The sequence below is a fragment of the Miniopterus schreibersii genome (genome assembly GCF_964146895.1).
Source record: "Miniopterus schreibersii genome assembly, chromosome: X".
NCBI classification, from domain to species: Eukaryota; Metazoa; Chordata; class Mammalia; order Chiroptera; family Miniopteridae; genus Miniopterus; species Miniopterus schreibersii.
Window position 1 is genome coordinate 85,264,402 of NC_138104.1, and position 11,062 is coordinate 85,275,463.

The window sequence follows — 11,062 nt, forward strand, 5'->3', positions numbered from 1 at the left end:
CAGTCTCCTGGATCCTAGGTCGATGCTCAACCGCTGAGCCATGCCAGCTGGGCATAGAGTTGAGTTTGAATTGTAATTTTTACTGTTACATAGTTAAACATGCTCTCTCTTTTATAATATGAATAATGGAAGCCTTTGGAAGGAAGGAAAGTCTCTACTCTTCTGCAGAATTCCAGTATTAAAGAAGCATTGGCCCAAGGTGAAAAATCTGTCCTTCGAGCACAGGGAAAGTGAGACCAACTCAAAGAATATAAAACACAGAAGCTCAGTTTTCAAAAAGCCTGATTTCAGGCAGCCTCCTGGAGTCTTGAGGGCGAGCAACCATGTGGAGTTTTCATCTTGGGCGAGGGAAGTGTGCAAAGGCACACAGCAGTACACCAAGCACTTATATTGGCTGCAGGCCCACGAATGAATTAGGCTCATGAGCTTGGCTGTCTTTGCATGAAACAACTTTCAAGGAAATGCTGACAAGAAATGCAATAACATTTCTCTTCCTTCACACAATTACCAGAGGGGAAATCGAGTTTTAGCAAGAAGCTGACAGCTGTAATGTATATTGTTTATTAAACATGCAATCAATCATCCGAAGTTTTCATAGGGAGAATTCAAAAATATGTCGGAAAATTTTGTTAATTGAGATTAATCTTGATGTATCTTTCCAAGAGATTTGAAAGGAGGGGTTGTGTTTTATTATGGCAGGAAAACGTATGCATGAACCTAAGTTGGCTGAACTCTTGAAGCAAGTCCCTTTCTTCCTGTAGGAAGTGAAAGATCCTTTGATAGAATTTTCAAATAGAGCAGACCTTCCATTGCAATTCTATACAGAAACTGATCGCTATAACTCTTGGATGCTGAGGCATTTCACTATTAGATCTTAATTTGTTACACTATAAATCACTTTAAGGTAGACTTATTTAATAGGAAAAGTTAATAATTCTGGCAGATATCTGCCAAGACTCTACTACCTGATACCTAGAGTCTCCAGTTTGTTGTGCAATCACTACATTATCAAGAATAGCATTAAATGAAGGGGGAGATGAGGTATCCAGGGTAAAACTTCTGATCAGATACAAGCTCCTGAGTTTGATGCCTTAATGGTACACATCAAGGGAAACTTGTAAGTTTAATAAATTTCACTGCGTTAAACAAATTGGGAGGCTTTTCATTACTCTTAAAAGACAATTTTACATGATTTACCAGAAACGAAAGCAAAGCTGTACAAGAAGAATGTGCTTCTGACAAACTGTCAAAACAATAGATTTTAATAAAATTAATATAGTTTTTTAAATCTACCTCAACGACAAAACTGGGTTTATTTAAGGTGAGAGGGCACAAATCACCTTAAGACTTTTGCCAAATAAAAATAAATATATTTATTAGACAAACATATTTTTAGGGTGCAGATGCTTCTTTTAGAAACTTCCCTGAATCAAGATGTCAAAGAATGTCAGAAAGGGTGAAAAATCTTTGCATGTTTTTATAGACTTTAAGGTGTCAAAAAGCTTTAAAGACCATAGGGAGTCACGTCATCACACCATTTTAATCTTGCACTGCCTGTAGAGCAATCTCTGAAACAATTGTTTAATGTATTTGTTCAGTTTCTTAGTAGTTTATAGTAGGAAAGTCATTCCTCTAGTTGTTAATACTTTTACAAGGTCTTTTTTAGTTGTAATATGCCACATGTTATATCAAAATCTAGTTTATTTCTGCCACTACTGGCCGTGCGATTTGAGTAAATTGCTGAACTTTATTAAAATTTATCTGGGATAGCTATTTCAATAGTATGGAAGTGTGTCCTAAATTGGTGTAAAATTTTGGTTAAGAAGTGAAAGTCCTGCCCGGCTGGAGTGGCTCAGTGGTTGAACATTGACCTATGATCCAGGAGATTTCATTTGGATTCCTGGTCAGGGCACATGCTTGGGTTGCAGGTTCGATCCCCAGTTGGGAGTGTGCAGAAGGCAGCCGATCAATGACTCTCATCATTGATGTTTCTCTCTCTCCCTTTCTCTTTTCATCTCTCTGAAATCAATAAAGACATACTGTATTTTTTAAAAAAAGTGAAAGTCTTGATGAGTGGTTTTGAATATATAAATACTGGCTTCCCAGTAAATTAATGAATATTTATTGCCCTCAGTTCCATACATTTTTAACTTTTTACAAAAATAGTGCTTATTTTATAAAATTATTATGAAAGTAAATGAGATATTTTATGAAAATGCATGCTATAGAATGGCTTAATTTACTTTCATATTGCTGTAAAGGAGACAATAAAGATCAATGTACTGATTCACATTTTTTAGCATAAGTTATGTCTTGTAGTATTTTGAGTGTTATGTCTTTTGGGGCTGAACAAATTTATTTTCATATGAATGCCATTTCAACAACAACATATTGAATATTTATTATATCTAAGACACTGTACTGGACACATGAGACAAGCAAATATTGATGAGTCACTGTCCATGCCATTAAATACCTTACAATCTGAGTCAGTTGTTTGAAAGAGCTCCTCTATTCACACAAGCATATAACTGCCTTAATCTATTCTGGAATAAGAACTCTATTTTTTTTTTAGTATTTGAAATTTTTATGCTATTTTTTTATGCTGTTTTGTACCTTTAGTATTCCTGCCCATATTCTGTTATCTGTGGATTCAATTTTTTCATGACTATTTCAACCTCAAGGTGAGGGATTTATCCTTTCTGCTCTGTACAACTTTGTCCTGACTCAAGCTGTCCCTGTCCCAAGAGAAGACAAAAGGACATTGGTCAGTCCATCTATACCAAAAGAACTGTGACCCACAATCCTTGGAGTAACCTATGTGGGAAGCCAAGCCATAACCTCTGTGGCAATTAGTCCAGAATGGTCAGAACTTTTTCAGTAGCTGGAAGTTTTATTTTTCACCTGCTTCCAACTCAGCACCAACCAGAGAAAGTTAAATATGCTCCTCAAACAAGAACATAAGATGTCTCGCTACCTGTTGGTCTGCCTCCAGCTTCCCCATGCCAACAACTTCTCATCAGAACACACTCAAATCCTTTCTTTATGTAAACTGCAAAGCTTTTCAACTCTCCTACCTATTTTTGAGTCTCTGCCACATGCAAGTGGTGGTGGCTGACCTCCTTACTATACGGGCTCTGAATAAATAACCTCTGTTTATTCTCACTGGGGTGGTCTTCACTTATTTCCACAACATACTATTGCCAACAGGTTTTAGGATTCATTTGGAGTTTTCTAAAAGATTCCTTGTTACACCATTTATTCAGATTGGGTTTAAATACCATGTTTTTTCTGAAGTAGCTCCTGTATTTCATAGGGAAGTGATTGCATTCTCATTTCAGCCTGTATTATATGGGAGCTTGTACACTTGCCATTTCATAATGTCAACTCCTTGATGGCAAGAGGTGTTATTCATGTCTTTATAACTCCCAGGTCATCATCAACAATGCTTCAAACATATTAAATGCTCAGAGCTTGGACTGGACCTTGGGAGCATAAAATTAAGATTATGAAACCAGTTTGTATCACCAGACTACTTAATATTCCTAAATTCCCCCAAATCAGGCGTTAATGCATAATGCAATGCCACACTGGGAGTAATGTAACCAACTTTCTCAGTTTGCCTGGGACTTTCCTGGTTTTAGAACTGAGAGTCCCATGTCCTGAGAAATCCTTTAGTCCTGAGCAAATGGGGATAACTGGTTACTCTAATTTGGATGAGTAAATGAAATCATGTGGGTAACACATTGTCTAGCAAATTATATGTGTCAAGGAAAGGTTATGTCTTTCTGCACCTTTTCAGTAAAAGGTGAGATGAGATGACAATTTTAGAATTAAGCTATCATCTCCACCATTATGTAGTGCTGAAGCCAAAACTGCACCAAAGTTAAACAGGCAAGGAAATCTTTACGTAGGCTATTGCAGTAAGGGAGAGAGACTGAACTCAAACCTGCTGAAATGAAAGATGGGAGTGTTTTTAAACGCTGGGAAAAGCTAGTAGAAAAGTACTGGAAGCCCTCAGGGTTAAACAAGGGGATGTGTGGGACACTCAAGTTATCCTGAGTCTGCAAATGTTCTTTACCACCATCAGGCATCTTTGTTTGCTAATTGACCACCATCCAAGTTAAGCTCCTCCCTTTCCACAGAGACTGGGAGGTAGGGGTGCTGTCATCCTATCATTTTTGGTATTTACATTTCAAGAAGATGCTTCTGGAGTCCTTGAGTGAGATATTTTCGGGATTGTAAAACTGGGTGAGGCTGGGAGCTTTATATACATTTCAAAGGAGCAAGGGAAGAATTCATAATTTCTAGTTTTCTGAGGAAAATACTCTAAGAAAGGGAGGTCAGGGGCCTATAATCAGGAAGAAACCTGTCAAAAGTTTAAGTAAAGCTGAAGGGAATGTTAAGGCAGTCAGTCTTTGCCAGGAGTTAGTATCACTTCTTTCCTTCAGAACCACTGGCCTTATTTTCTAATTTTTTTCTTGAAAAGAGCCCCAACACTTGCTTTTTGTCTTGCTAAAATTGGAACATGTTTTTAGCTGCAGCCAACATTTACATAAAGGCATTGTGATATTTTATACTTAAAAAGGAGTCTTCCAAGAGTTTAGCAAGTGTTATATAATGAAGACAAAATATTGAAGAACTGCTATTCATGTATATAACACACTTAAGACTTAACAGCATTTACAATGTTTGACAACCTTAGGAAATACTCCAAAATGCCCAGCTTTATTCTTCTAGGCTTTATTCTTAGAGGAACTTGTAAAGTACTCCAGTGAAAAGGCTGAGCACTTAGGCCTTTCATCAGCCACATGGTAATGGATCTTCAGACAGTCTAGGTGCCCATGCAGGCAAGAGAAGAGAGATCATAAAGAAGGTGACCCAAAGACTAAGGCTGGGTTTCTGTGCCACCAACCACATGTTTAGCATCTTGAAACATGATTATTGGACTTTTACCCAGAAGGGTTTATTTTTGCTCTGGTGTCAAGGAAGTTCCTGCTTCCGATGAACAGTGGCTAAATGTTACATTTCTGAAACTGCTTCTATTGAACAAGTCCGGTTGCAGAATTTTAGAGCTCAATTGGTTTCGCTCCATTTAGATTTTGTCATTTGCAGTATATCTTTTTTGTCAAGAACAGATCAATAGGCTCATGGAAGAATGGATGAAATGTTAGTTAAAAAGTGAATAGATTTGCTTAACTTGAAGCAACCAAACAGAAGCTCAAGTGCGAGAAGTTGCACACTGCAGGCCTGCGTCTTGAAGGCACCTGGCACAGGCTAAAGACACTGGAAGCCTAAGAGCCCATATGCGATCCTGCCCTTTGGCAGGCGATGTGCTTGGGCTGCCTTTGAATGGCCAGATGAGCTCAGTCTGACTTCAGAGCTTCCAGAGTAGCTCAACTCAGAGGTAATGACATTTGCATTTAAATAGCCCCAAGGATAAACAATTCAAAGTGGTCTACCCATTAGAACGAAATCATGAGTGTGCATATTTAAGAAATTTAACAAGAAAACTCTAAGCAGCGCAGAAATCAGTAACTGGAGTTCATTTTCTATTTATAATCGGTCCTAATGCCTTGATATTTGTAAAACAGTGAGATCTCTTTCAAAACATGCCTTTAATATAATGCTGGTGTCGATAAGAACAATAACAGTAATAATAATAAATGTTTGGGGGCTATAAATATATGATAACCACCTTAGTAGATTTTAACATTCATTATCTTCCTTAATTCCATAAACAATAATAGAATGAATAACTTATAAAGAAAGAAAATACCGAGCGCTGGTGAATATGTAAAACATTCAGGACTCAATTTGACTGTGGATGTGACTGTAAATTTGTACAAGCTCTTTGGACAATTTCTTGGCAGAATCTAATAAAATGGAACATAAGCATATACCCTATGACCCGGCTATTTCACTTCTAAGTATATCCTTAGCAGAAACATATACATGTGTTTTTAAAAAAGGCATACAAGAATATTCATAGCAGCATTATTGTTAAAAGCATAACAGTAAAATCAACTCCAATGACCCCGTTTTTTGATGTTTCACTACTGACAGCTTTTATGACTCACCTCTCCTTCCCCTAACTGTGCCCTACATCTGGGAAAGCTGACAAGAAAACATGGGCTCTTCCTTTTTGGCAAAGGCAAGAGACTGAAACCATACAAACCCCTCCTCTATGAGAACTGTTATCCCGGCCCCACACCCTCGCAAAATAAACCCTCAGGTAACTCTCCTTTCCTTGATCTCAAGCCATTTTTGAACTGCTTGAGAGGCTTGCCCTGCTCGCCCCTGAACCCTAAATTACTTAAGTAGTAAACCCTTTTATACCTTCTTGGTATGTGTATGTGGTGTCCCCATTCTCAGGCATCTGAATTAAAATTTCCGTGAGCCTTTATCTGCCTCTGCAGGTTATCATAACAATGACAAACCAGCATATTACCTTGTTCCTGTTTTTTTTTCTCGTGTTTTTTTTCCAGGAAAGAGAAACAGACAGAGATTGTTTATTAGCATGCAGGAAGGAGCCTCCTTCCACAAACAGGGTGCTGCTTTCCAGGGTCTGGATCAAGAGCAGGACGACAGTTGAAAATCATATTCTTGAGAAGCAGCAAAAAAAATTACAATTTCGCAAACAAACACAACAGGCGATTTTAACAAAAGATAAACATTTTTTTTTTCTTTTACAAAGAACAAAATTTCAAGTATTATTCCAAATGACAGGGCAAAACAAACACGGGAGGAAAGGGCAGGGACTGGTGACTCACAGGCAGCTCCTGCTCATGGCAGGAAAGGGCTGCTCCAGGAGGGTCAGGGTGTCACCAGGGCTGACCTGTGCCTGGCACCTTGGCCACCCATGACCCCTGCCCTGCAGGAAGGAATAAAAAACATGAGGACAGCTGGATGGGGCCTGCAGCTATGGTGGCACAGGAGCAGCAAGGACCAACACTGTGCTCCCCAGCAGGCTAGGGGTGGTGTTGACCTAACTTACCCATGCCTGGGATGGGGCCACACACTTAATGTCCCGTGTCCAGGATTAGCAGTTTTGGATATCTGATGTTTGTTTGTTTTTTAAAAAAAATAAACAGAAACATAAGCTTATTTTTCAAATACCATACTATCTTCAATTTTAGTCAATTTGTAAATTATAATTTATATTATTTGTGCTATAGTTTGTAGTGTTTAAGTTAGAAGAGAAGCACTAACCCTATTAAAAGCAAAAAACACCTAAGAGCTATGGCTTTCCCCACGACACACACACACACACACACACTACACAGCCCATAGGCGTGCATTTTGCCCCCTTTCTTTAAATAACAGAATGTTTCTGACAAACTTTCCTTTTTCTCCCGTGAAACTTTCTTTGAAGAGAGACATCAGTTTTAACCATAGTGTGGGCCATGTACAGAGAACAAACCTATTTGGCGCCGTCTCAGGAGTGGAAAGCTTACGGCTGTTTTTCTGGCTGAAGCACTTCGGGTGGCCCGAGGGGCCTGGTGGCATGGGCCTGGGGCCTCCTAGGCTGCTGCTGGGGCCTCCCTGAGAGGGTCCCCTCCACAGAAGCAAAAGTCACAGCAGAGTGCCAGAGGCAGAGCCCCCCAGTGTGCCCTGATGGGGTCTGTAAAATGCCTTAAGCTGTTCCTTTTGGCATTTCCTAAAACACGCTGTCATTGACCCCCATGCCCCCAGGCCATCTTCGGGCCTCCTTGGACACTTAGTTCTTGAACCTCATGGCTTCGCAAATATGATTGACTCTCATTGCGTGGTGGGCCTTCACCTGAGTGCGGCATTCAAGGCCCAATAGCAGTCGGAAGGGAATGTTCTAGCCGCTGGCGACTCGGAGGCAGGGATGTTCTGTCCATTCTGGTAAGTCAGCTCCAGGAAGCTCTGCAGGCCCCCCAGGAACACATCAGGGTGCTCCCCATGAGGCCGTGATCAGCCAGTGGGAGCGCTGCCCTCTGCAGAGTCACCAGGCTCAGCCTGCACGGCAGGGCCCTGGCCTCCGGGCAATTCATCAGGATGTCTGACTCCCGGCTGTAGCTGCTCAACACTCTGTCCAGACGCCTGTCACGTAGACTGAGCGCCGGAGCGGGCCGGGCAGCCGGTTCAGGGGCAGTCCCAGGACAGGTGACAGGAGGGCAGCAGGCAGAGGGCACTCTGGGTGGCAGAGGGCAGGGGTCCTGTTCATGCTCCCTCTGAGCCTTCCGGCCAGGCATGGGCTGGAAGCAGCAGGTGCATGTGCAATGGCTTCCTTGCAGGATGCACAAGGAATCCCGGGCTGTTGTGACACTGGCAGATGTTGAGGATGTGTCCCCAGAGGCCTTTGGTGCCCTTTGCTTGCTGCCTGCCCCTGAGCAGGGCCTGCCCCTCCTGCCTTCAGTCCTGGGGGGTTGTGTGCAGACAATGTACAGCTGGCTACCATCCAAAGGTTTGCTGTCCACATCTGACAGCTCCAGCAGGTCCTCCGAGCTGCCCTCTTCCTCCAAGAAAGGCCTCCTGACTTTGGGCCGCAGCGTGTCCTGAATGACCTTGTTCCTGGTGGCCTGCTCCACATTTCTTGTCTGAGCGCTGGAGAAGGTGCGCCTCCAAAAGCTTGTGGAGAATGTGGTTTTTGCAGCTCTGCTCCACCAGACAGCGGCACGTGTAGCGCCCCATCCCGCCGGGTAGCAGGCCTTGCAGGGGTGCATGCGGGGCTGCAGGCTCATACAGTTGTGCCCCAGATCCTGGCAGATGATGCCCGCGAGAGTCTTCCTCCGTCTTGGCTGGCTTCCTGGCTGGTGCTCTGACATCCTCAAGGGTACTGTGGGTGTCCTTAAACTGGTCTGTGACCGGCAAATGCAGGTTCAGGTCAAGGTCCCTGTGTCCTCTCACTTTCTTCTTGATGGGCTTCAGACCCTCCCTAGCCTGCAGCTCCAACTGAGGAAAGAAAGCTCCCTCTTTGTCTGGGACAGCTGAAGGGATGCTGGAGGTTTAATCACTTCTTAAGGGTGGACCAAACCCTTTTGGGGAGAGGGCCGCACCACTGCCTGAGGAGCTAGAGGGTGGCCCTTGCCCTATAGTGGCCTCCATGGAAGATGTAGAAGCTGAGGGGAAGAGGTCAGATGTTGATGTCGATGGCTGTGGTTCCTCAAAGCATGCCAGAGTGGTGGGCAACGATGGCAGAGCCTGGGGATAGTCATCTCACCCTGCACCTGACGTATCTTTGATCACGTGGGACGCATTTTCTTTATTAGCTTCAAAGGAGTCTTGTGTCATGCCTTGTTTTTCATTTAAAGATTCGTCCAGGTATGGCACGTTGTGTGTTCTGGCTCATTCCTCCTGTGCACCAAGTAGATGACATTCCCATCTGTGAAGGACAAGTCTGCTTCTTAATAGCATTCAACTTGTTAATTACTATTCCATCAACGCTGATGTCTTCCAGCGACACCTGAGCAGATTTTTCATCCACTATAATTTTACAGTGATCTCCAGAGACCAGTTTATTGCCAGGGGATGGAAGGTCACAACCTCTCCTCTGGCAGATAGTCCATTATTCCCCTTTCCTGAGGAGGACATGTGGCACCCTTCTCCTGAGGGGGCCAAGTGGAGGAGCCTTCCCCAAGGCTGCCTGCCTTCCCTGGGCTGCCCCATTGGATTCACATTTGTCTAGACCCAGAAATGTCGAGACAGGCTGTGCCTGCTGCTCCTCCCTGTGACCTTCTGGTCTTAGCGCCCCAATAGCGCAGCCCCCACCTGCCACTTGCCCACATCTATTCGAAATGGTACCACAATGGTAGATGCGTGTCATTGTACATTTGTCCAAACATATAGAATGCACAACACCAAAAGTGAACCCCAATGTAAAGTAAGTTCTTTGGGTGATAATAATGTGTCAATGTAAGTTTATGAATTGTAACAAATGTACCACTGTGCTGCAGGATATTGATAGTTGGGAAGGCTGTACATGTGTGTGAACAGGGGATATACAGAAATGCTCTGTACTTTCTTCTCAATTACGCTGTGAATCGAAAGCTACTCTAAAAAATTAAGTCTATTAAAAAATCAGAAGCTCTACTTAATGACAAGTAGAAAGTGAAACATTTCATTGAGTTGATTGTCTTAGAGTTACTTAGAACCTGTCTTGGTATTTTAAGGAATTGATGATCTTCGTTTAGATAATTAATATACGACTTGTTATTGTATAATCTTGGGCAAGTCACTTAACCTAACTGAAAAGGGAGATGCAATTTTACACCTGCTTTAATGGTATAATTAAATACAATGCTTAAAATATGCATAACATATGAAATAAGTCTTCAATAAATACGGTGGGACCTCGGTTTTCGAATGTGATCCGTTCTGGGAGCCCGTTCGAGTTCTGAAATGTTCGAAAACCGAGGGATCCGCAGCCCACAGCTGGGCCTCAGGGTCTTGCCCTCAGCAGGAGCCACAGGGCATGTTCGAAAACAGAAGCATTTCCTCCTGGGTTTACAGCATTTGTAAATCGAAATGTTCGTCCAGGGAGACATTTGAAAACCGAGGTGCCACTGTATTAGCTTTTATTTGTTGTATTAGGGCCTAAAACAGAATCTATATGCACTTTAGATCTTTAATACCTTTCCCATAATTCACTTTCTGAACCATACCTTTTATTATTTAAAACAAAAGTAATTGATAAGAACAATTTCATAAAAATGAAAAGTTGCTTTTATTGACTATTTAATTCTATTTATTTAGTTGATTTGGGTTCTGCCCATCTGTGTGTCCACAGAGCAGGTGAAGATTAGAGCACCCCAAGTAGGTGGTTGTCTACATTCTAGTTCTGAGAATACTGTAATGGAAGATATTTCACCTCGATTTATGCGAATACAGTCAAACTAGAAGTCTTATGCTTTTAAATAAGAATTTGACATTCAAATATTCTACTAGCTATAATCACTATTATGTAATAAACCATCTGAATCCTACTAACCGCATTGAAAATGCATCCCATAGTTACTGGCAGCAGAATAGTAGCATGTGATTGTAAAACAATAGTAGTTACTATGTCTGCTTCCTCATTCTCTGGGAATTTAAT

The 11,062-nt window shown here is 42.0% G+C and overlaps 1 pseudogene across 1 annotated transcript; it reads right to left on the bottom strand.

The window, feature by feature from the left end:
• Positions 1 to 7,877: 7,877 nt before the first annotated feature.
• On the bottom strand, positions 7,878 to 9,636 carry LOC308551055 (E3 ubiquitin-protein ligase CHFR pseudogene; annotated as a pseudogene). Its single transcript has one exon. The product of its transcript is annotated as an E3 ubiquitin-protein ligase CHFR pseudogene (transcript).
• Positions 9,637 to 11,062: the final 1,426 nt, after the last annotated feature.